Source organism: Cupressus sempervirens, chromosome 5 (genome assembly GCF_028749045.1).
Source record: "Cupressus sempervirens isolate cs-2001-9-10 chromosome 5, ASM2874904v1, whole genome shotgun sequence".
Taxonomy (NCBI): Eukaryota; Viridiplantae; Streptophyta; class Pinopsida; order Cupressales; family Cupressaceae; genus Cupressus; species Cupressus sempervirens.
Window position 1 is genome coordinate 773,562,130 of NC_143122.1, and position 27,116 is coordinate 773,589,245.

At 37.1% G+C, this 27,116-nt stretch overlaps 1 pseudogene; it reads right to left on the reverse strand.

Annotated features, from left to right (window-relative positions):
• Nucleotides 1-26,572, reverse strand: LOC149558217 (ankyrin repeat-containing protein ITN1-like; annotated as a pseudogene).
• Nucleotides 26,573-27,116: the final 544 nt, after the last annotated feature.

Below are 27,116 nucleotides of genomic sequence, written 5' to 3' on the forward strand. Positions count from 1 at the left end.
TTATAACCTACAGGCAAAGTATAAAAAAGCAGTAGCTCACATGATTCACAAGATGTTTTATTGGCTATACATAGATGAGAAAGTTTGTCTTTCAAAAATGAGGCTTGAAAGGGTGGAATGACTTAAAAAAATAATCATGGCGGTGATCGCAAACAATGCTAAATACGTCGTGCCGATTATCTCGTTTCTATGTTGTATGAAACGAAACCGTATTCCAATTTTCCTATTCTTCATCAAAATTTTCCTATTCTTAACGGTCAATATCGAACATAGAAGCAGTATGCAGGGATAAAGAAACGATAAGAATGCAAAATAGATCTCTTGTTGCCAAAGTGACTTATACTTGGAGAAAGCTTCCTTATGAGTACTTCTCAAATCCTCATAATTAGCAGGCAGTATGATGATAATGGTAGCACTCACGAATGATGCCGTCGTCCAACATATGGAGACTATCAAGGTCACCACGAACATATGGGATAAAATCGATCTTCTTTCAAAGTAACTGTCTCCTATAAGCTGTCTAACCAACCATGCAACAACCAGTGCAAAGGAAGTGGTGAATGCTGCGGTGTTAGAGAATAGAAAGAATATGAAAAGATGATGAAATGCCATTTTCGCAGCTCCGTGGTGTACACTGTTTTTGTCATCTTCAATTCCACCGGGAATTGTAAGGATGGCCGCAAATGTGACGGTAGCAATCAGTGCTGCCACTACCGTGTGTGTATCCACAATATCTTTATATTGCAATCGACGCGATTCAGAGGCGGTCCTAGATTTTATGATATCTCTGTCTTCCTTTTTCTCTGAATCACAAATTTTTCCATCATATTTTGGTTTGTGACTCAATCGAATGCCTCCTACACTCTCCAATAGTTCTTCAATACTGGCAAAATTGGAGTTGGGGTTGTCATTGGTTGCTGCAGATGCAATGTCAAGTGCAGTCATGTCATCACCGTTCACGCCATTCACGTCTACACCTTCAAATGAGATAAGGTATTCTACGAGCTGCACATACCACAAAATTATGTGACTGCTTATAAACATCACACATTAAGACTTGATTCCTACACTAAAAATGTTAATAGTTAATGTTGACTTATTTTTCAAAACTGAATTTCTTAGTGTGTGATGTTTAAAAGTGACCTAAAATTATAGGGTCATGGCTATCCTCCCTACAAACTATACATTTGACCATTTCTCAAAAAATCAAAAAGTACAACATAAATTTTTCTGAAAATTTTACCATTTGATTTTTATGATTTGCATTTCTCTTCAGTACATTTTTGTTGGATTCAATTGATACTACTTTATATCTCCAACTATTCAAATATAATTCTTGAAAGAAGATATTAAAGTACAAACATTGTTCATTTGATTAGACACCACTTATTTTATTCTTTGTTCCTACTCAACTTATGTGACATCAACAATCGTCAGTAGCGTATGAAGTAGCCTAGTACATATAACCGAGAACCAGCATTGATGCTTCAGCTACCACCGAATTTGTATCGATCCAATTATTGAAGAAACTTGTCAATATTCAAAATCAATAATTATACAAAGGAAACGAAATAAGTTGTTGCATAAAACGTTCTGGGAATCGATTGTGTAAAAACTTTTCCACTATCATTTTAGATCGAGCTCATCTATCGTCTATCATCAAGATGAAAATGTACAACTGTAAAAGAAAATGTTTTGGATGATCGTTGAAAATGGAATATTGGACTTGTGCAATGGGAAAATACAGGCTTAACATTTGATACTTCTTCTTTAATGTCAAATTTAATTTCATGATCTAATATAAATCAATTATTTCAAGTAAATTAGAATTTCAAAAATCTAGAAAATTTTCGTACAACCTCTTGAATATCAACTTTGATTTTAGCTAATTGAACAATTAAGTGTTACACTGTAAAATATGATTGCATGAATGCCCGATTTTTTTTTAAATGACAGTAACTAATTTTTTTAAAATTTGTATTTCTAAACTAAATATATTCATTAACCAAATAATCTATAAATGTGAGGAGTTGATTTTTTTAACATTTCTAATTTCTAGATATGTATATATGATCTATTACTCATTGGATCTAATATAATGGATGATCTTATATATTTTTATTTGTGTATGTTTAATAAGGTTTTGTTCCCTTACGTTGTACTTATTAGGAGGACTGAATTTAAAATCATGAAAGTTATTGAATAAAGATGATCTTTTTTAAAAACTTTTAATCATTTCTATATGATCTATAACTCATGGATTTTGATCTAGTACAATGCATAATCTTATATTTTTATTTGTCTAATTTTTTATGTGTATTATAATGTTAAGGACTAATGGTGTTCTCATAAAACTATGGGAGATTGTCAAATAAGAATTTGTTCTCTTAGGTTGAACTTATGAAGAGGAATGAGTTTATAATTATGAAATATCTTGAGGCCAAAACAATCTTATAGAATGATATGATATACAATTATGTTCTTTTTAGGTGCTTTAAGTAAAAGGTTATAGTATGATTTTTTTTTTACAAATAATACTCAATATTGTCTAGATATAAGTTTGAAGATAAAAACAATGCAATTGAAATATTTAAATACAAATATTAAATTTTGCAAATATTAGTGTAACCAACCTAGAATAGATCTTTCAATGAGTAAAACAATCCACATAAAATTGTTTCTAAAAATTTAAAAATCAATTGCATTGTTGTAGAATCAACTCAACACTATTTAGAGTTTTTTTAATATGCAATGTCATCAAATCCATTATCTCAAAATGGGCATGTAAAGGAATATAAATTAACATGAGAATGTAAACTTTACAATTTTATTTTTGATACTTTTGATTCAAGTGAGTCCTAGTATAGTTATTTCTGTCAAAGCATACTACGCTTACAAATATGCCTTCGAACTAATTATTGAAGTAGAGGAAAGATATTAGGTCTACTTGAAAATTAAGCTAGTTCATCTCATTATACTAAGAGTATCCTTCATTTGGTGTAGTTTGTGGTGACCATTATAATAAATAAAAGCTACTTATGTATCTCTTATGGTGTAATATCCTAGACAACACAACTAAGAGTAAGTACCTGATGAAAACCACCTGACAAAAAAGTGTCTAAGGGAAACTACTCAAGGGAGTGAACTCGAGGGAGACCACCCAATAGAAAGTGCCTAAGGGAAACTAGCCAAGGGAAACCAACAAAAAGGATTCACCCATGGGAGATTCCATGATAGAAATCACCTAGGGGAAACTACCTAAGGGAGCCGTGTTGGAGGTAGTCGAGGAGGGAGCCCGAGGTTGTGTTAGAGGGAGATGAGGTTGCACTAGAGGGAGCCTGATACCATGCTAGAGGGAACCTAATGCTGCATGGGAGGGATTTGAAAGTGTGCTAGAGGAATCTAAAGGTTATGAAAAGGGAGGCGAAGGCCATAGGGAAGGAAGATATTAATTTGAGATTCAACTATTTGAAGACAACTATGAACCATTTGATACCAGATATTCACCAAATACCAAAAGCAAGACACATATAGTGATGTAATAAATTATAGACAAATTTCAATATTATATTGCAGACAAAGATGGCACTTGGAATTGCCAATTTCAAATAAGTAGTATAAAGAATGAAATAGGGTGAGGGTCAATTCCCACTGAAACCACAAGAGCCAAGTAGGTAAGATCTCTCACTTCCAAAATAATGAACAACATTGAAGTCCAACAAGCATTGACATACAATAAAATAATCCAAATCACATTCCTAAAACAACCTACAAGATGACCTTATAAAGGGATTTGGGGAAGCTTCCTAAAGGATTGCAAAAATACTAACAGGCTGACATGTCACAACAAAAGTAAAATAAAGAGGAGGCATGAGAGATAGAAACATTCATTTTTGGCCATAAGCAAACAATAATGTTTAATAATAATGGGGACATCACAGTACTCCATGCATGCAATTTTCTTACCCTTAAGTAATTGTAAACTTGGATCCTCTAGAATTTTCTCACCTTCCTAGGTGGCATCCAGAACTAGAAAATCTTTCCATCGCACAAGAAACTACTTAATGGTGCAGGACCTAAGCCTCTTCTCTTGGGTCACATCGATGATCTAAACTGGCACTAAAAGTAATTTCCTATAATGTCCCCACTTTAGTAGTTAAATCAATTTCTTATAAAGTCATTAAAGATGTAATGTACCTACACTATTGGTTGACTCGACCCTCTTATTTAGCCTTTGGTGTAACAGCTAACTGGGCCAACTCATGTAATGTTGTGATGTAATGACTAACTTGGCTGACTTAGGAATTATGCTTGGGTGGATATGATCTTATTGGGCATTGTCGTAACAATTGGGACAATGCGAGCTAAGCCAAAATGTGTGGTATCCTTAACTGAGCCCTATTTTATAAAAGGGGTTAGAATGGGGTCAACCCCCTTATACATTGTGATGTGAATATCAGGATTTAACTGTGTGATTTTGAGTCAAACTCGATGATCCATGTTTCATGAGTAGTAATTCAACATGAATCCATCTCTCATGAGAATAAATGGAACACTTAGCACTCATTGGATCTAGGTGATGCTCACAGGGGTGAAGCACCGGGACTTCCCGGGAGGTCACCCATCCCAGTACTACTCCAGCCTGAGCGCGCTTAACTACGAAGTTTCCTCCACAGTTAAACCCAAAGCTTGCAACCCCATTTGCAAAACCTTCACCAAGTGTTGTGCCTTATGAACCATTCATTAGAAAGCCCCTTAAGCTCATCAATTGATAAGTAGGAGATGATTTCCACAGCTAGTCAAATTGTGATGTGAATATCAGGATTTAACTGTGTGATTTTGAGTCAAACTCGATGACCCATGTTTCATGAGTAGTGATTCAACATGAATCCATCTCTCATGAGAATAAATGGAACACTTAGCACTCATTGGATCTAGGTGATGCTCATAGGGGTGAAGCACCAGGACTTCCCGGGAGGTCACCCATCCCAGTACTACTCCAGCATGAGCGCGCTTAACTACGAAGTTTCCTCCACAGTTAAACCCAAAGCTTGCAACCCCATTTGCAAAACCTTCACCAAGTGTTGTGCCTTATGAACCATTCATTAGAAAGCCCCTTAAGCTCATCAATTGATAAGTAGGAGATGATTTCCACAGCTAGTCAAATTGTGATGTGAATATCAGGATTTAACTGTGTGATTTTGAGTCAAACTCGATGACCCATGTTTCATGAGTAGTGATTCAACATGAATCCATCTCTCATGAGAATAAATGGAACACTTAGCACTCATTGGATCTAGGTGATGCTCACAGGGGTGAAGCACCGGGACTTCCTGGGAGGTCACCCATCCCAGTACTACTCTAGCCTGAGCACGCTTAACTACGAAGTTTCCTCCACAGTTAAACCCAAAGCTTGCAACCCCATTTGCAAAACCTTCACCAAGTGTATGGTATCATTATAATTGGTTTACAATCTATATATTGGATTTTGGGGAGCTCACGCCACCAACAATCTTGGTCTATGTTATTGCAACATTGTGTTCATCGTGGCTATTTAATCTAACTTGAAACATAATAATTTGGGAGATCTTAGATCTAGATACACTTCCACATTGCATGTTTGGTAGGCGTAGTCTAGTATTCCTAGTTGAGCTGAACTACTTAACCATTTCACAAGGAATAGCCAGTGTCATATGGGCTCATCCCAAAGGTCTGTGATAGTTGGTATCAGAGTGAGTGCGATCTTGGAGATATTGGATCATCATTTTTGGAGACTAGATCTAAGACGAGTGGAAGCATGGAAGATGCTCACAGCCAAGCTAAGATGGAATAGGTCTAGGCCCATGATAACAAGAATAAGAGCCTTAAATGCAAGGATTGGCTTTTACTTCATGACTAAAGATAGGATGCTTTGGAAGCATTCAACTTTGAAGAAAGAATGGATGAAAGGCTAAATGGGGAGTTGGCTTCTCTTACTAAGTAGACCAACACACTGAAAGAGAGCATGCATTTTCTACAAGAAAGTTAGAAGGTCTATCACTCACTAATTCAGGGAGGTGGATAGTTATCTAAGGCTTCTAGGATTGGAGAGTATGATGGGGATCGAGATGACACCATTTTGGACAACTTCTTCTGGGATGTAGAAGAGTATCTTGCAGGAACACCAAACTTAAGCCCTAAGGCTCAAGTCAAGGAGGCTACGACACATTTGACTGGGAGCACTAAGTTGTGGTGGTACACACATCATGCTGATGAATGTGCTGGGAAACTTGTTAAGGAGATTACGACTTGGGTAGATCTGAAGTAGGCTTTACATGATCAATTTCATCCAAGAAACTCGGATTGGATCATCTAAACCGGTATGGAGAACTTGACGCATACTGGCACAGACCTTTGGGATGAGCCTATGTGGCACTGACTATTCCTTGCAGAATGGTTAAGTAGCCAAGCTCAACTAGGAATACCAAACTATGCCTACCAAACATGCAATGTAGAAGTGTATCCAGATCTAAGATCTTCCAAATTATTATGTTTCAAGTCAGATTAAACAACCATGATGAACACAATGTTGCAATAACATGAACCAAGATTTTTGGTGGGGTGAGCTCCCCAAAATCCAATATATATATTGTAAACCAATTACAATGATACCAGATAGAATGCCATGTTCACAAACATGGATTGCCATCGAGTATATGGTGTTGCCAAAAGATCTTGACAAGTCCGTTATTACAAAAAGAGCTCCTTGCTCAATAACTCAAATGCCTCAGATACAAGAAGCCCCAACACAATAGGTGACAAGTTCCACCTTGCACTTCCTTGCTTGGATTTGCTCCTTGTCCAAGGGCTCCAAAGTCTACTCCAAGAAGTAAAGCTTCCAAGTTCATTGCCTCACCTTTGAGCTTGATTGCTAAATATTGGATGATGCCAAATGAAATGCCTTGGGTCTCCTTTTATAGTGGAGTTCCTTCAGTAGTGATCCCAAAAATAGCCATTATCAGGATAGGTTCTGACCTATCAATCACATTCACCAAGGTAGCACTAACAATGGATAAGGGGGTCGACTTCATTCTAACCCTTTTAATAAAATAGGGCTCAACTAAGGATACCACACATTTTGGCTTAGCCCACATGGTCCTAGATATTACAACAATGCCCAATGAGATGATACCCTCCTAAGCATAATTCCTAAGTTAGCCAAGTTAGCCATTACATCACATCATTACATGAGTTGGCCCAGTTAGCCATTACACAGAAGGAAAAATAAGAGGGCTGAGTTGGGAACTAGTGCAAGTATTTTACATCCTCTCCCACTTACCTAGTGGTACAATCCCGATGCCTATTCAGCCTGTTCACACTGGGAGTTTTAGGAGATTGAGTATCAGTTAGGATGGTTGGGGTTCCTCCCTAGAAGGAACTCCATAATGATTTCTTCATCTTTCCACAGGGTCTCTCTGCCTTCCCATGTTGCAGTCTCTCAACCCTATCCATGGAACACAACCAAAAATTCTATGATACCTCATTTTCCTCCAACTCATACTTTTATAGCCAATACTTGGGTTACCCACTGATTTAGATTGTCCAATAAATTAGCAGGTCCTCTACTTGAAATATTTCTCACTAAGTCTTCCTCATTAGGGCAGTGAGGTTTTAGCTGAGAAACATAAAAGACCAGATGCACTTTCATATGCAAAGGCAAGTTGATCTTGTAGGCTAGAGGGGTGATCTTTTGAACCACCTCAAATGGGCCATCCCAATGCCTTACCATTGACGCCCTTAGTCCTTTTGGAGATTTGAATTGATTTTGATCTATCCACAACATAACCTTGTCTCCCCGTTTGAACTCAACTTTCTGCCTATGCTTGTCAGCAAATTTCTTCATCCTCTCGGAAGCTTGGGTTAAATGATATTGTGCCAGGTTGACCCTTTCATTCCAACTTGAAAGGAGTTTAGTCACTTCCTTATCAAGACCTTGATAACCAGGCAAGATAGTGTGAGGTGTGATAGACTATTATCCTGTGGCAAGCTCGAATGAGCTGTATTGAGAAGACTCGCTCTAAAGATTATAAAAAAATTGGGTTGCATCCAATAGTCTGGGCCAATTCCTTTGATCAGATGCCATATAATGTCTCAAATAATCTTCACGAATCCCATTTATCCTCTCTATTTGTCCATTAGTTTTGGGATGGAAGCCCAAGCTCATCAATAGTTGAGTACCAACAATTTAAAATAACTCTTGCCAAAATATTGAAGTAAATCGTGGATCTTTGTCACTTACTATGCATAGAGGAATACCCCAGTATTTTACAACATGTTTAAAGAATAGCTCGACCACATCCTTGGCTGAGTAGGGGGTCTTACATTGAACAAATGTAGTGTACTTGCTGAATTTTTCCACTACGACCATAATGCTTGAATAATCCTTAACAATGGGCAATTGTGTAATGAAGTCCATTCTTACACTTGCCTAGGATTGAATAGGTACTAGTAGTGGTTGAAGTATCCCTACTGGTTCGTCTTGGTCATACCTATAGCATAATCTATCAAGCTTGGGAATCATTCTCACAATGATAAAATCAAGTACATAGAAATGTATTCCAAAGACTAAACCCCAAGGGAATGACGTCTAGAATGTTACAAGAGAGGATGAATGTCCTGTAATGCCAAGAAAGATATGTGACTCACACATCCAAGCTCTTATCAAATGCAATTCACAATCATACGATGCTCAACAATGACTCTCCTACCTCTATTTATACTTTTCCTACACCTTCTAGAAGGAAATCAAATATTAATTAATTGCAAGTACTAGAAGCTTCCCCCTTCCAATAATTAATGCACTCTCTAGAAACTCCTCCCATGCAATACAATAATTAATTGTGCTTCTAGAAAATTAAATTACTAGAGGCTTCCCCCTTTCCAATAATTAATACACACTCTAAAAGCTTCTCCCTTATAATACAATAATTAATTAAGTATAAAGTCACCTTTTAATTTTTAATTTATTTAATGACTTTATAAGAAATTAATTTAACTACTAAAGTGGGGACATTACATTTCCCCTCTTCTCAATGGGAGGCAATTCCTTGTACACTATGACATATTGTTCAATAGCCTTCTTCAGTCATGGCACTTGAAAAATATTGTGGATTCAGCTCCCTTCAAGTAGCTCATACTTGTAGGCAGCTTCTCTTGCCTTTTAAACCACTCCATACAGTCCATACAAGTAGGGCTTTAGTTTTTCCTTACCAAATGACTTCATGGAGGATTGTCTATTTGGTTATTGTGAAGGGTATATCGGATCACCAACCTAAAACCTTCTCTCAACCTGATGTCAGTTGGTATACATCTTTTGTTGGTTTTCAGCCCTTTATAGATTTTCCTTGAGAGATCTCATGATATCTTAACTCTCCTATAGAAAATCTTTAGCCCTCAGTACATGGAAATGACCCAATGCCAAATTCAAGAATGATGTTGTAATGTTCCCTTTTTGGAGGAGTTAATTATTTATAAAGTTATCGATAAAAAAAAATATTACATGGTAACTTTATATTTAATTAAGTGATATATCTTATGAAGTCATTAAATAAAATAATGTTCTAGAGGTTGCCGGAAGGAGCAAAGAAATAATTTTAAAAAGAGGCCGACCTATGAAGGAAAAAAGAATAAATTGGCATTGAGGGCTCATTTCCTATCATGAAGATTTATTATTGATTTTGTTGATGTGCATTGTGGAGCCTAGGGTTTCTGCAAGTAGTCACAATTGGTCATTGAGAATGAAAACTTTCAATGGGTACGCATTTTTGAGGGTGTTAAAGATCACCTGAATTATTGTAGTTGTGGGAAGGATATTTCAGTCCTTTCACTTGTTCTTAATTGCTGGTTTGAAGTTTCAACTAGAGTTGCACTTTCACCATATCATCTTCAGTAGTCAGTCTCCAGTATCTAATCAATCTAGGTTCTTCATTTCAATTTGTAGTTGTAACAAGTTCTCAATTATATACAGCAAGTTAGGGTTTGTCTGTAATGTGCCATGTCATAATGTTTTGGTGCTGAAAATTGCCATATCATTTGTAAAAACATTTGGTTTTCATTGAATTAATACATTGGCACTATTATTTCCTTATTTTAGCAATATAGTTTAGTGGTGTATTAAATTTAGGGTTTTTTTTACTGGCCTATTGGAAAGGGTCATTACAGTGGTATCAGAGAAGGTTTCCTACCAGCCTGATAGGGTTTATCTAGCCAATTTACACAGGGAACCAACATAAGTAAGAATATGGCTGAGAGACATTCTCAAAGCCCATCCAAAAGTGTGCGAGATGATGAGAATTTACAGCATCAGGAGAGGCTTCTACTATCAATAGAGGCAAGTACATAGGAAATGATGGTTATGATGCAGCATTTGATTAGGGAAAATAGGAGAAATAATCATGATACTGACCAAGATGATAGGAGCATAGTAGGATCACAACACAAGATACAGTCTGGAATAGTTGATAGACCCACAGATCTTACATTCAAGGAAGAAACTCTAGCACGCACACCTGATACTATGGTAACATATATTGTAGATGAACTTTGACAAGAAAGGAATGAGTGTGATTCATTACCAACATATGTATAGGATGGGTGGACATTTGATAGGTACCTAAACTACAGAGCTGCCAGGTAGAAGTAGACAGATAAACATAGTGAGTTGCAATAGGTCACCAACAAGTTGGTATTACCCACATTTGATGGTAGTGGAAAAATGACTACTCGTGCTTGGATTCATAAGGTGGATACTTTCCTATCTCTGAAGACTATGACAGAATTTAAAGCACTCAAGTATGCCACTTTACACTTAGATGGGGCGGCACATGATTGGTGGACACATGGCATGATCACATTGCAACACAATTAGATAACCACTTATCAAGAATTCATGGATAGAATGATAGAAAGGTTTGATAAAAAAATCTTGAAGTTTATTTCTAGGAGTTAGCCCAGTTGAGACAGTCAGGAAGCTTAGAATAATTTATCAATGACTTCTATAATCTTAGAGTGATGGTGCCTGACATTTCAGAATGGAGGCTAGTCATTTTATTCACAGAGGGATTAATTGAACCACTCAAGGGGTGGGTAAAGGCTTTTGATCCTCCTACATTACAGGAAGCCATGAAGAAAGCCCACAGTATGGAACTTGCTGCTCCAAAAAACCGGTTTAGTTCGAAGGGTTCTTCATCATTTAGAGATAACAAAGGGAAATTCAGCAAGGGTAAAGAGAAGGTTAGTGACTCAAAAGGCAAGTTAGTTATACCCTTGGATAAGGAAACACTTAATGACCTATGTAGGAAGAAGCTATGCTTGTTTTGCAAAGGTCCCTATGAGTTTGGTCATGATTGTCCTATGAGGCCTAAGGGGAAGGCTAACTAGGTGATGTGGGCTTATTATGATGGTTCAGATTTAGATAGCTAAGAGTACCATGATGAGGATCCTAATGGGGTATAGGGTGAATAGGAGATAGATAGTGCTGAGAAAAAAGAGGCTCCAGAGCTACATTTACAGGAGGCATGTCTGTCTAGTATTCAAAGAGAGGGATCTTTCAAGCTCTGGGGAGTCTTGGTAGGGTAGAAGGTTATTACTCTATTGGATATAGGTGCCACACATAATTTCATTGATGCAAAATTTTCGGAGAGGTGTGGACTCATTGCTGAGGAGTTTGAAGGATTGAGAGTCAAGGTAGTTGATGGATATACTCTTCGCTGTAATAGGATGGTGCAAGATCTACCTTTGTCCTTAAACAACTCCAAATTCAAGGTGGACTATCATGTGGCCAACATGGGTGACATGGACATAGTACTTGGGATGCAATGGCTAAATTCTTTGAAGGAGGTTACTCTAAGACTAGAGGATATGGAGATATGGTTTGAGGTGGATGACAAGACTCATGTGCTGAAGGCCATTCATAATGGTGATGTCAGGACTATCTCACTTAGACGGATGGAGAGATTAGCTAGGCATAATAATATAGAGTGGGCAAAAATATGTGCCTTGACGCCTACCTAGGAAGAGTAGCATAAGACTGAATATCATCTAGATATTCAAAAATTGAGAATCAAGTATGAGAAGGTTTTTAGTGAAATTCCACTAGGTAGGCCACCAGATAGAGGCATTGATCACATTATCAAGCTGGAGGAAGGCACTAAGCCTGTCATGATCACATCATAGTGGCACCAAAAATGACTCAAAGATGAGATCGAGAGGACCATCAAGGAGTTGCTATCAATGGGACACATCAAACCAAGTAAGTCACCTTTTGCATCTTTTGTTATTTTGGTAAAAAAGAAGGATGGTACTCTATGAATGTGTATTGATTACAGGGTGTTGAATAAGAGAACTATAAAGAATAGGTATCCCATCCCACACAGTGATGAGTTGATAGATGAATTGCATGGGGCTTTTTATTTCACAAAAATTGATTTGAGATCAGGCTATCACCAAATTAGAGTTCGAGAGCAGGATATTGAAAAAACTACTTTTAGGTGTCATTGTGGGCACTTTGAGTTTGTAGTCATGCCTTTTGGTTTGACTAATGCACTTGCCACTTTTCAGTCCACTATGAACAAGGTCTTCCACCATTAGTTGAGGAAATTTGTGCTAGTGTTCTTTGATGATATTTTGATCTATAGTAGGACATGGCAGGAACATTTAGAGCACTTGGAGATAGTATTGAGAATTTTATAGAGGGAGTTCTTGTATGTGTGATTTGGGGATGATAGAATTGTTGTATCTTGGACACATCATTAGTGCAAAAGGAGTGCGAATGGATCCTAAAAAGATTCGTGCCATTGTTGATTGGCCACCACCAGAGAACCTGACACGGTTAAGAGGGTTCCTTGGTCTATGTGGATTCTATCGCAAGTTTGTCAATGGCTACTCATGGAATGCAATGTCCATGATAGATTTTCTAAAGAAAGGGGCATTTGTGTGGACTCGAGAGGCATAGGAGTGTTTTATGTGGTTCAAGGAAATAATGACTACATGCTTAGCATTAGCATTTCCTAATTTCATGAAGCCATTTGAGCTTCAATGTGATGCTTCTGGAGAGGGAGTTGGTGCTATACTCATGCAGGAAAAGCATCCTATAGCTTATGAGAGTAGAAAACTTAGAGGGCCTGAGAGATTATTCAACATATATGATAAGGAGATGTTGGTCATCATGCATGCCTTGGCCAAATTTAGACAGTATCTTGTGGGTAGAAAATTTTGTATTAAAACTGATCATAATAGTTTGAGGCACTTTTTGGGACAACGAGACCTGAATGATTGTCAGCAGAAGTGGGTGGGTAAGTTACAGGTATATGATTTTGATATCACATATGTTAAGGGGAGACAGAATATTGTTGCAGATGCTTTATCCCATAGGCCACACCTCACTTCTATGATTTAGACATTAGAGGATTGGCAACACTTGATTGTAGTAGAAAATGCCAAAGACACGTGTGCTTTTGCTATAGTGGAGGGAACAACAATCGACACCAGATACACTCTCATAGATGATTTGATCATTTACAAGAACAAGATTTACTTAGTCCCAGGATCAAAAGTAAAGAAGTTAATTTTGAGAGCATTCCATAATTCACCTACAACAGGCCATCCTCGGCATTTCAAGACTTATAGGTTATTACAAGAATGGTTCACTTGGAAGGGACTTAATGCTGATGTTTTGTAGTATGTGCATGAGTGTCATGTTTGCTAGTAGAACAAACAAGAGCACACTTATCCAAAGGGCTCCTACAGCCACTTCCTATTCCTGATAGGAAGTGGGAGTGCATCTTTATGGATTTTATTACGGGCTTTCCCAGGGCCCAAGGGTGTGATTGTATCTATGTGGTGGTGGCTAGGCTGAAAAAATATGCTCACTTCTTCCCTATCGCTACTACATACTCAGCAGCTCAGGTGGTAGAGGTCTTCTTTAGGGAGGTTTTCAAATTACATGGTTTGCCTCAGAGCATTGTGAGTGATAGGGATAGCCACTTCATGAGTCACTTTTGGCAGGAGGTATTTTGGTTGTGTGGTACTGAGCTTACACATAGTGCTAGTTATCATCCATAGACTAATGGTCAAACAGAGATTGTAAACAAATGGGTGGAAGGGTATTTCAGGAATTATGTGGCGAATAAACAATGAGCTTGAGTCCGATGGGTATATCTCTGTGAGTATTGTTATAATACTACATACCATATGACTATACAAATGACACCCTTCATGGCACTTTACAGTTATGAGGCATCTAGTTTCTTAGATTTGTTTTTGGGAGGCAGTTGGGTACTCGATGTAGGTGAACTATTAGAGGAAAGTAAGGATATAGTTGCTACTCTCAAAGACAACATTGCTAGAGATGAGAACTAGCAAAAGCAGTATGTAGACAAGAAGAGGATTGAGCGTAGCTTTGAGGTAAATGATATGGTTTACCTCATGTTGCATCCATATAAGTAGTCCACTCTCAAGTAGAGTGGTGTAGAGAAACTCAAGCCATGCTATTATGGACCATTTAGGATCATCAGGCGAGTTGGTGAGGTGGCTTATGAGTTGGAGCTTCCTGTAGATAGTAGAGTGCATAATGTGTTTCATGTATCATGCCTCAAAAAAGTGTTGGGTCAGAATGTGATGCCTTTTGCAGTATTACCTCTCTTGGATGATGAGGGAAAATTGATCTTAGTGCTAGAATCCATTCTGCATAGTAGAGAGAAGCAGCTTCGCAAGAGAGTAATCCAAGAGTATCTAGTTAAATGGAAAGATTTACCTATTGAAGATGCTACTTGGGAGGGAGAAGTGATTTTGCAGCATTCAGCATTAAGATTGCTTGAGCCCAAGCAATTTTAGGGGGTGTAGACCTATAATTTCCCCATTTTGTAGGAGTTAATTATTTATAAAGTTATCGATAAAAAATAAAATTACAACGTAACTTTATATTTAATTAAGTGATATATCCTATAAAGTCATTAAATAAAATAATGTTCTAGAGGTTGCTGGAAGGAGTAGAGAAATAATTAAAAAAAGAGCCCGACCTATCAAGGAAAAAATAATAAATAGGCATTGAGGGCTCATTTCCTATCATGGAGATTTATTATTGATTTTTGCTGATGTGCATTGTGGAGCCTAGGGTTTCTACAAGTAGTCACAATTGGCCATTGAGAACGAAAATTCTCAATTGGTACACAATTTTGAGGGTGTGAAAGATCACCTAAATTATTGTAGCTATGGGAAGGATATTTTAGTCCTTTCACTTGTGCTTAATTGTTGGTTTGGAGTTTCAAGTGGAGTTGCACTTTCACCATATCATTTTCAAAATTCAGTCTCTGATATCTGATCAATATAGGTTCTTCATTTCAGTTTGTAGTTGTAACAAGTTTTCAATTGTGTACAACCAGTTAGGGTTTTTTTTTAATGTGCCATGTCATAATGTTTTGGTGCTGAAAATTGCCATATCATTTGTAAAAACATTTGGTTTTCATTGAATGAATACATTGGCACTATTATTTCCCTATTTTAGCAATATACATTAGCAGTGTATTAAATTTAGGGTTTTTTTTAGTGGCCTATTGGAAAGGGTCATTATAGATGAAGGTTCATAACCATACAATACTTGGAAGGGTGCAATGCTTATTGATATACGATAAGTAGTGTTGTAACATGATCACAAAAATATAACCAAGACACCCATGCTTTCTTCTATGCTAAAAGATAGTTCTTTAGATAGCCCTCCAACCATTTATTCACAATCTTTATCTATCCATCTGATTATGGATGGTAGCTCATAATTGGTGACAACTTTATTCCTGCTAGCCTAAATAACTCCATCCAAAGAGTGATAAGGAAATGACTCTCCCTGTCAGTTACTATGTTCTATGGAAAACCATGTAAATGGAAAACCTCATGGAAGAACAACTCTACCACTTTAGATGCTTGGTATTTGGTGGAAATGACAAAGAAATGGGAATACTTAGTAAAATGATCAAACACGGCAAAAATGAAATCCTTCACCTAAACTCTTGGTAGCCCAGTAATTAAAACTATTTAAATACTTTATTATTTTTTACTAGAGATTGGCAATTGTTGGAGAATTCCTACTCATAGGGTGTGCTCATATTTGTTTTGCTAGAAGGTAGAGCATTCCTATACATACTGCAAGATCACATTCTTGTGCGCTATCGCGCTCTAATCTGGTTTCCCCGTAACTTACACTTTCCCCAGGACCTCCTGAAAAAGCAACCTGGTGGGCGGCCCAAGTGGTAGGGGTAAGAGAAGCCCGAACGAACGGTAGTGCCGGTGCTGATGAAATAGAAGGTAGACCTTAGCCCTAGCCACATAGGACTAAGGTAGGCCATAATGTGCCACGTGGACGACACCTAATTGTTCTCCTGATCTGAGCCCTCTCGCCGATTATAAGTCCCGGTCCAAGGTATCCTAGATGTTGGATGTACTAGTACCACTACTAGGTAGGGAAATATTAGGTCAAGAAAAAGACTGTGAGAGAAGAAAACCTTTGCTACGTAAGGAAAAACCAGAAAAATTTGAGTCCATTGATAATTCAGGAAATAAAATTGGCCCTAAACATAGAACCAAAGCTCCACTTGGAGGAATTATGAGGAATAGGAGGATGAAGAGAATATATGTAAATGGAAGGATGAAAAGGTTATGGGAGGAGAACATGGCCAACACTCTTGAGTCTTGGAAAGAAGGGGTTATGGGATAAAGTGCACAGTTGCATCTCTTGTTAGAATTGGCTCTAATTTCATATGGGAGATTCATGGCTGAACATCTTCAAAAAGGAAGACCGCATAACGAAATAACTAATATTCTTATAACCACCATTGGGATCTCCCAATACACATTTGCATAATCTAGAACATAACCTAACATATCTGCAAAGGAAGACCACATACTTCAAAAAGTAGAATTTGTCAATAGAACATGTATCATGCCAACAATTGAATCAAGAGTCATCCATAGCATGATTATCTCCAATAACATGAATATAACCATCTCATAAAAATACAACTCAAATTGCCAAAGAATTTCCAATCAAATGTGAATGTTAAATGTCTAGTAGAAATATGCCAATCACCACCCCTTTGAAGATAGTTTGTAGACCTTCAAGATTGAAATATTGGAACAACATTAGATCTAACATGCTAATATACTAGTAATAGTCATATTTGTAAATGTGGTGAATAATGTTTTGAAAATAATATCAACATTATAAATGTAAAATTTTATAACTAAAGCTCTAATTACTCTCTATTACCCTATATACTCAAGACCAATCAAACATACCCGCATAGACTTTGGAAAGCTCCAATTGGTTCAGCAATAACCATCAATAAATCCAACACTTTCTTTTGATTTTATTGAAATATGCCCCACCTAGGTGAAAACATCTTTGAATCTTTTTTATTTATTCTTTCTAACAAGCCTTACTTCTGGAAGGAAAATACCAATATAAGATACCTTTTACATATCAGTATCAATTAAAAAATAACATACAAATAAACCACCATTTCTCAATTATCATTACTATAAAAAAATGGTTACCTTATAATTTTCTCCTATAATTAGGCTCAATATCCTTATAAAAGTAAATACAAAACTTGTATAGAAAGTGAAGATAAAGAAATGCTATTCAACATGTTCAATTCGATAAATAGAGGAATCAATTAGAAAATTTCACAATAGCAAAAAAAAATATAGATACCTTACTTCTTTTACATAAAAATACAAGAAATAGAAGCCCAAGTTTAATTTCTACTGCATTAACATAGATACTTTCAAGCACAACCCATCTAGAAAATCATCTTCAGCTTATAAGAACTCTCCTTTTTGAGATACTTTCCCTCCAAGATTCAATTAATGGATGATGGGACCATGTCGATCATTTTATGACATCAATCTTACTTAGCTCCCATTGGCTTTTTGGATCATATTGATTGACAAGGTAATTTTTGATAAAACCATCAATATTATACTTACATTTATCAATAAACTATAAAAAATTAGTATGTGAAAATATTTTTAAAACATAGTCCATTAAACAGTTTTACAATTTATAATATAAGTATGAAAAGTTAAAAAAAAACTTAGAAATGTCAATGGACCCTTTGTCTACAAGTGAAGTTGAATGGCTCATAAAGAGCCACCAAGGCTCAAGTCTTGCTAAGTGCAAGGCTTGGACACCATAAGGGATGAAGTCATGATCATGCCTTGGATGATTTTGATGGTGTGGATGTCCCCTAGCCCTTGGCTCTAGTCAAAAGAGGTTTTAGGGATGAGTGGACCCATATCGAGTTCCTAAATCATTTTAGTGGTGTCCTTTGTTGGTTGGTAGTTTGTAGGTCTCATATTTTGATGGGTTGCCTTGTGCCTAGATGGGTCACTTCCTAGGTATAAATCCTCCATAATTTTTAAAAATTAAGTTTCTATAAATTACTAATTTATAACAACTTTCTAGGATTTTATATTACTTTATAAAAGTATGAATTTAAAAACATGTAATGAAAGATTCTTAGAAATATTACCAATTTATACTTATATAGTGTTGATTTTTTATGATAAATATTTATCTTAAAATTTAAATAAAATTTTAGTATCATAGCCAACCCATCATTATAAAAAACACAAATGGCAAATAGGAGTGACCATCAAATTCTAATTATGGTCACAATAGCCCTCTTCCTTACCCTCTCTAAATACCTCAGGCTCTTATACACATTGTTAAACAAGTATAACAAATTGAGAACTTAAAATTACACATAAATAGATATATACAGGTTAATGTGGCTTATCAATTTGATTATATATACTGAAAGAAAGCAACATATAACCATGTTAGGCTCTTACATTATTTTGAGTTGATTGTAGTTAATCCATGAAGCATTAGATGATTAAGGATTAAGAGAATCAATTTTTTTGTTTTCTACAAAGAATGATATATGTGTTAGAGTAATTATTTGTTCTAACTTATTAATTAAATCACTTTGATTTAATTAATTAAGTTGCCTATTACTCTAGTTTTCTTAAGCTATCTTGTAGGTGCATATAATTAATATTTTATTAATTATATTGTGCAACCCTAGCTTTCTTAGGCTTTAGTTTCCCTTTTCGGGTTTCGTGATTCCTTTATAAGGATTCACCTCTTTGTATTTTATACATTCACTTATTGGATTATATGAGATATTGCTCTTTGCATGTCCATAAGATGGATCTGGCTTTTTGGCCTCCTTGATTTTTCCTTGCCTTTGTTCTTTGCTTCATCCATGTGACAGGTTTATGCATGCAAGTGTTCTTGGGAGATTGGTTTTTCACCTATTATAACATGGTATCAGAGCAAGCTTGTTGCTCGCTGTTCCTAGTTTGTTGAAGCATTTCAGAAGTTGCATTTTTCAGAGAGTTTCAATTTTTAGAGTTATTTTGTATTGGATTTGGAGGGGTCATTTTTTCAGTGCATTTTGAGCCCAAATGGACCTCACCATTGGATTCGTAGCACCCAAAAACCCCTGTTTCCATATAAAATTTGTCCAATTTGGACACAGTTGAAATTTGATGCAAAAATTTGTTACCAGATTTGGGCACGCTTTCTGAAGAAAAGATTTATTTTTTTATTAAAAAAATAAATCATAAAATCAAAAGGCTTTATTAAAAAAAGGCTCATGGTTTTTTATTAAAAAAAGCGTTTGCTTTTTTTGCAAAAATTCTTCAAAGTTTTTTGTTTTTTGTTTAAAAAAACATTTTCAAAATCTTCCAAAAAAGGACGCTACATCAGCAAAGTATGACAGAGAAGTGACATCAGCAAGGTACTGAAGCAGGTCTGACAGCCGCAGGTGCTGATGTCATCCATCTTTGGGCTGAAATTTGACGGCTTTCAAATCATCATTTCTATAATTTGTTTTGTTTTAAAAGCTGTTTGTGATTTTTTGGCCATATCTTTGTCATACGGAGGTATTTTTTGATGAATCTTATATCGTCGGAAAGCTCTTTCCAAGCCCGTCATGATGGTGCTAGTTATTTGGACTTTTGATACAGTTTGGTTGCCTATTTTGGCAGTCAAAGCCAGATGTTCTATTTTGCACTCCGGGAGGCGTATCTTGAGCTTCCGATCTCCGATTTTGGACTTCTTTATATCACTGGAAAGATCTTTCTGTGCTCTTTCCAGTGATGCTGGTTGTTGTTCCAGATTTTGTTCCAGGCACATCTTATTCAGTCTTTTGCATTTTAGCATTCTGGTGGATATCCTATTTGTTTCAGGTCCGGAGATCGATTTTGTTGCTTCAGTTGCTTCGTTTTGGGCTCTACCTTCTATTGTTTCAACCTTATGTCTTTTCTGATCATTTTTGATATTCATTGTAAGCATTTTTATGCAACGCACTGAGATAAAGTGCCACTCTTGCGTTTCGGGATCCTTTTCATCATTGTGATTCGTTGTACTCGCACTATTATATAAAGTGCCATGGGGGGGATAGTTGTTTGCCGCTTATAGGCCCTCTTTCTCTAATTCCTCATGCAGTGTCGATGATACATGCCTTTATTTGTGTTTGTACCTCACTCTCGATGTGTTTGGCTCCTGTGTTGTAGGAGATTTTTGGCCCATCTTTTCAGCTGCCTGTCACCTCACCTGCCTTAAGGGGAGGTTATATTGCTGTTCTATGCTTCTTTGGTTGATGGTTCGTGCCTTCTATTTCCGTGGAGGTTCCTTTGGTTGATGGTTCGTGCCTTCTATTTCCATGGAGGTTCTACAGATCAGCATTTTGACAGAGTTTTGCGGTTCTTCATGCTTCAATGATTCTCTTCTGATCTCTTTGTTCCTTCTTCTGGAACATTCTTTGCTATCTCTTTTTGGAGTAGGGTTTTTCCCATGTGGTTTTCTCTATTTCTCCTCTTTATAGAGATTTTGTTGTGATTGGGTACCTAATCTGGCCTTGTTGCCGGGACCCAATTCTCTTTCATAGCTATGCTAGGTTAGCTTCCTCCCAAGCTTAACTTAAGGGGGGGTGTTAGAGTAATTATTTGTTCTAACTTATTAATTAAATCACTTTGATTTAATTAATTAAGTTTCCTATTACTCTAGTTTTCTTAAGCTATCTTGTAGGTGCATATAATTAATATTTTATTAATTATATTGTGCAACCCTAGCTTTCTTAGGCTTTAGTTTCCCTTTTCGGGTTTCGTGATTCCTTTATAAGGATTCACCTCTTTGTATTTTATACATTCACTTATTGGATTATATGAGATATTGCTCTTTGCATGTCCATAAGATGGATCTGGCTTTTTGGCCTCCTTGATTTTTCCTTGCCTTTGTTCTTTGCTTCATCCATGTGACAGGTTTATGCATGCAAGTGTTCTTGGGAGATTGGTTTTTCACCTATTCTAACAATATGCACTAATTAAACATTAAATAAATCCACTCCTCCTATGTAGAATGGAGTGCAAACCTCGGCCATTGCAAGGTTGATGATGGTTCCATAGGAGTCAATTCCTATTATTTCACATGTTTCAAACTATGTCGGTTCATAGGGGATCAAGGTGGCTGCGAGGGCCACCACTGTTGTAGTGGTTCACACTCTGCTTGTTACATCCTCCATTAAGACACACAATTTGTAACATTCTCGCAATCCTCCCAAGCATGCTAAGAAACCAAAAGAGAAGCAGCAGGGCATCACACCTGAAGGGTTTCCCTCTGGATTCAACCCAATTTCTACCTTTTTGCAAAATAGTTACTCCTCCCTTGAGGACAAAACATATATGGAAGAGTTTTCATTAATTTTTTATCATGGCACATGTGTGAGGTCTTACATACCTCTCTAGAAAGTACTATGTTTAGGATATCCATCATATACTTGGTAATCTAGATTTCCTTTGTATACAAGAGGTTAAAATCTCTAGTTTTATGCTTTCATCTTCATGTCGCACCATTTGGCCAGACGAAATTGTGTTTTCTTCTCAAGACAAAGCTAGTAGAGGTGGTAGTTACTCTCTTGTCATCTCGTCTTAATTCTGTTATTATTTTGCATGGTTATGACCCCATGCAAAAAATTGTTTGGATTTTTCTTTCTATCAATAATCATTCCTTTGGTATAGTTACTATTTATGCCCCCAATGATGCTTTGGAAAGATCTCAACTTTAGTGTTGGATGGATGACAACTTGCCTCCAGCTACTTCGGTTATGTGTGGTGATTTTAATATATTTGAGCTGGCTTCTAACAAGGAAGGTATTTAGCCTTTTCATTGGACAACTACAAAAAGGGAAGTGTGGTACTAAGTTATGTGCAATAAATTGGGCCTTTTTTATCCCAATGCTAACTGCCACTAGCAAAGTGGGGTCATGTACACTTTGTCTAATTTTTTAGCTAGCTCTGATAGTTTATTAAAATGTCTCAATCATACCATGATTACTACACAATCATTTCTCTCCTTTTTCTAAAGATTGAGAATTACATGTCATTCCTCTATAGGATGTGACACTATTAGACCACTATCCCATTAATTTTACCATTTCAAGTGGCAAACTAATGTATAATGATCTATTAGAATGCAATTTCTCCTTAACATGTCAGTGTTGATGCATGCTTTCACTATTTTTGATATCCGACGTGTCTAGAATTTGGAGCCATGACCCCATTCTCAAATAGGTTGGATTCAATGGTGGAATGATGTTGTTACCAAAACTACTAGGTTTCTTCGCATCAATGGGAGGCAATTGGTTGTTTTCTAAAAAAGGTCTAGTGAAACCAATACCAAGGCTCTCAAGAAGGCTTTTAAAGCTATTACCCTAAACTTATTTGATTTTGAATTGCAAGTCTAGCTTGCCAAGCCTCATCATGATATACAAATTATTGATAACTATTCTACTCGAGGTGCCCAAATCAACGCTCACCTCCATTGATTGGAGGTTGGCGATAAAGCTTCTAAAGAATTCTTATAGGCTCTCAGAGCCCATCATACCAATTTTTGGATTAAAAAGATTAAACAGGGCAATACTATTCTCTCCAATCTCCCTGACATCCTGCAAGCTTTTGTGCATCATTGTGAAAATGCTTTTGCTTCGTAGGGAAATTTAGTTTCCCAAGAGGGAGCTCTTAGAAAGTGTATTTATGTTACTCCAAATTGCCTGACGGTCGAGCAATGAGCTTTCTATGATTAGCTTCTCACAATTAGGGACCTCAAGGAGGTTGTCTTTTCTATGGCAGATGACAAGCTCCTTGGGTGTGACAGGTTCCCCTATGAATTTTACAAGAACCTCTGGGAGTCTATTGGTCAAGACCTACACAAAGTCAATCTTGAAGCTTATCACAGTAAGATTCTTGGAGCCATTGTTAAAAAATGAAACATTAAATTCATACCTAAAGCTGATGACCTTGAGGATATTTGCAACTACTAGCCCATCACCTTGCTTAATGTGTCATACAAGATTATTGCTAAGGCCTTAGCTCTCAAAATTTTGCATCTTCTTCCCTTAATTATGCAACCAAAGAAAACTAGTTTTATCAAGTCCAAGTATATTTTTGACAACATTATTGCTATTTGGGAAGGCATGGAATTGGCTCGCAAGTCCAATCAATAGAGATTATTTTTTTAAATTGATTTTGTCAAAGCTTATGATGTAATTGAATGACCCTTCCTTTTGGCTGTGCTTCAAGCTTTGGGTTTTGGCCCTAAGTTTCTTTAGTCTATGGAGATTCCTTTTGGAGATGCTAATGTTTGTATCATTACCATTAATAGTTCTCAATCTAAAACCTTTGAGCTCTTTCGATCTATCTGCTAGGGTTGCCCTCTGGCTTCGGCTTTGTATGTTCTTGATTTTGAAGAGTTTGGTTACTTACTTGCCCACTCTATTTCTTCTGGTTCAGTTCATGGCATTTCCTTCCCCGAGTCTTCTTCCTAGCTTGTCAATGGTCACTTTGTTGCTAACTCTTTTCTCACTCTGCTAGAGGACAAGGAGAATATCACCAATGCCTTGTAATGCTTGGACACCTTTTTGTCAAGCTTGTGGTTTGGCTATTCAATGGCACAAGATGCTCTATTAAAGGAAATATTTTATTTCAGCTCCACCCTGGCTTGCTCAATTTGAGTGGAAATGGGTCACTTGTGGTGATATAATCCACTTTTTGGGCATCCCCTTTGGCTTTCAAGCTTCTCCAATGGAATTGTGGAATGATGTGCTCATGAAAATTGAGAAAAAGCTTGACTACTAGATTACTAAACCCCTTTCTCTTTTGGGGAAATTCCATATTTGCTCGAAGGTGCTGGTAGCTACTCTTGTTGGGCTCCTTCCAAATCCTCCTACCTCAAGCTAGAACATTTTCTCTATGACTTTCTTTGGGCTTCCAATTCTGATCATCGTGGCTTTCGCAAGGTCACCTAGAATTTTTCTTCTCTCCCCCAAGAATTTGGAGGTCTTGGCCTTCTTTTCACTCAAAAGCATGGGCTTGCAATTTGTGCCAAGTGGATTCTTCGTGCTCTCACTAGTGTTGAAGCTTGGAAATTGTTGGTTCAACATTTTATCTCTTATGTGTTTCCTATTAACAGACCTGTGTGGAAGGGGATCGGTCTTTAGACCCTTCTCATCATGCGGGAACCTATTCATATCCAAGGCTTTTTAGTTATCAAGAGCATTTGGAAAGCTTGGGAAGTTGTGAAGCCTTGGCTTTGCTAGGATAGTGATGGGTTTCATGATGGGCTTTCTTTAGATCAATAGAACCTTTGGTGGTCCTTGTTGTTTTCCATTTAGGGTGTTTCTTTGGACAAGACTCAAGGCATCAATGCTCTGTGTTTTTTCAAACGCAGCATGAAGACTCCTAAGAACCCTTTTTCCAAGATCTCTATGAGTCTTAGATCTTGGGAGGATATGCGGGTCCAATTTTGTCTTGCCTATCTAGATTGACAGACTTTTGATCTTCTGCTCTCTGCAATTCCAGATCATTTTATTCACAACATGGGAATCCAGTCTATGCGACCTTGGTGGAAAGACTAGAAGTGGTATCCTGCCACACCTTTCACTAGTTACAAGCTCAACGTAGGATATCAATGGCAGTCTCCCCATCTCCCTATGTTGGATACTCTCAACCAATGCTGACATCTTCAATCTTCTACTTATCATTGGAGGATGTGATTTGATATTATTTGGAGTGCTATCGCTGAGCCTAAGATTGCCTATTTTTCTTGGTGCCTATTATTTCAAGGGCTTCCATTTGGGTCATGGCTCAAGCATATTAGCGTTCTAGATCCTTGGTGTCCTTTTTGTGGGCATCCTACGTCATTTTTGCATTTTTTTGGTTCTGTAGGCATGCTCAAAATTATTGGCAATGGATAAAAAAAAATTTAAGCCCTTTAGGCCAGAATTCGTTTCTTGGCACATGATTGTACTAGGTGATTCCCCTAGGATTCCTAGGCAATTTACCCAAATCTGACACACTTTCACGATGGAGATTTTGTTTACTTTGTGGAAGGATAGGAATGTTGTTCTTTTTACTCACAACTTTTTTCATATCAATGTTGCTATGTACACTAAAGCATGCATTTTTAGTAATGTTAGGTTGTAGATTTAGGTCTAAGCCAAAAAGGTGGCATTCAAGGTGGCCCACCTTTAGGAATTGCTCAATCATTAGGGTAACATGTGCCTTGCATGGTCACCAAAGTTTCTACTAACTCCTCGACTAACCATACTCCACCCTGAGGCCATCATCAGGGTCACAGTTCTTCTCCTCGTCACTCGCATACATTGGGCTTGCAAGCTCCCCATTAGTGCTCTCCAAGTGGTGGTGATGTTGGTTGGTGGCAACACTTGGCTTCCCCACCTTATCGCAGCTCTGGCTGGTCCCTATTGCCTGTGGCTCCCCCTCTTGTTGCTCCTCCTAGCTTTGGTGGCTCTAAGTGATCTTTCCCCCACTTGGATTGACTATTTCTCCGCTGTGGGTGGAGGAGAAAGACAAAGAAAAAGCTGTTGATGATGGCGCTACTGATGGCTGGATTGTTCCTAATCCATATGTCAATCCTAGATATTCCTAGGGATATAATAATTGTGATGACCCACCTCCCTCAGCTAGCACTCTTGTGGCCTGAAGGAGCTGCTTATATGATTTTTTGATGAATAGTTGTTGATTCCGGCTTCGGCCATATGAATTTTCGTGGGGTGATCTTGTATACACCAGCCCCCTTTTGTAAATTTGTAACTAGTCTATTAATTTATTAATAGAAATGAACTATTTAATTTTTATTTTTATTTTAAACATTAAATAAATATATATATGTGGTTGTCAACGTTTTTTCAATAGTAAACCTTTTTAATTAAGCAAGGGTAAGTAGCAAGAAGCAGAAAGATAAGGAAGCTGAGGCTGTGAAACTTGGGGATCGACTCCTTTTTTGGCTGCCAAATGTAGTGCTGTATTGTGAAAGCAGTCCTCCTTTATATGCTAGTAATTTTTGCACCACCGTAAATTTATCATAGTCCACCGCAATATGGAAAATTGTTTTATGATCTGAAGTCCGAATTTCATCACAATCTGGCCATGTCGATATAAATTCCTCTATCATGTCCGAACAGTCTTTGATGTCTACTACATGAATTGCGCACATTTTGAATTCATCTTTTTCTATCATTAAATCCTGATGGCTTTAAACCAACTTTAGCTCCGCCTTTACAGTCTCAAGATTTCCTCCATGGACGGCTGCAACCAAACTTGGTATTGCCCTTCTATTTTCAATACTAGCTTCATCTGCTCACATTTACATTACCTAAAATCAATATATTTATTTATAGTACTAAAAAGTACAATTCAATATGTGCAAATGATGTAGAAATTTACCTTGATATTCAACAAGTGAACCACTCAATAAACTGATTAGAAAGCCAAGTAACCAATGACAAGAATTAGAGTACAGAGGGACTTTTGATTTATCAAGTATCGCAGTCACTATATCTGCCTCATATTCACATTGCCCATAGTTAGTAACTTGGGAGACAACCTACAAATATAATATTTCATACAACACACAAAAATCAAAGTGTGAACTGACCTGAATATTCCATATAACCTGCCAGTCTAAGACACTTCTGCATCTCCATTGTGTCAATATA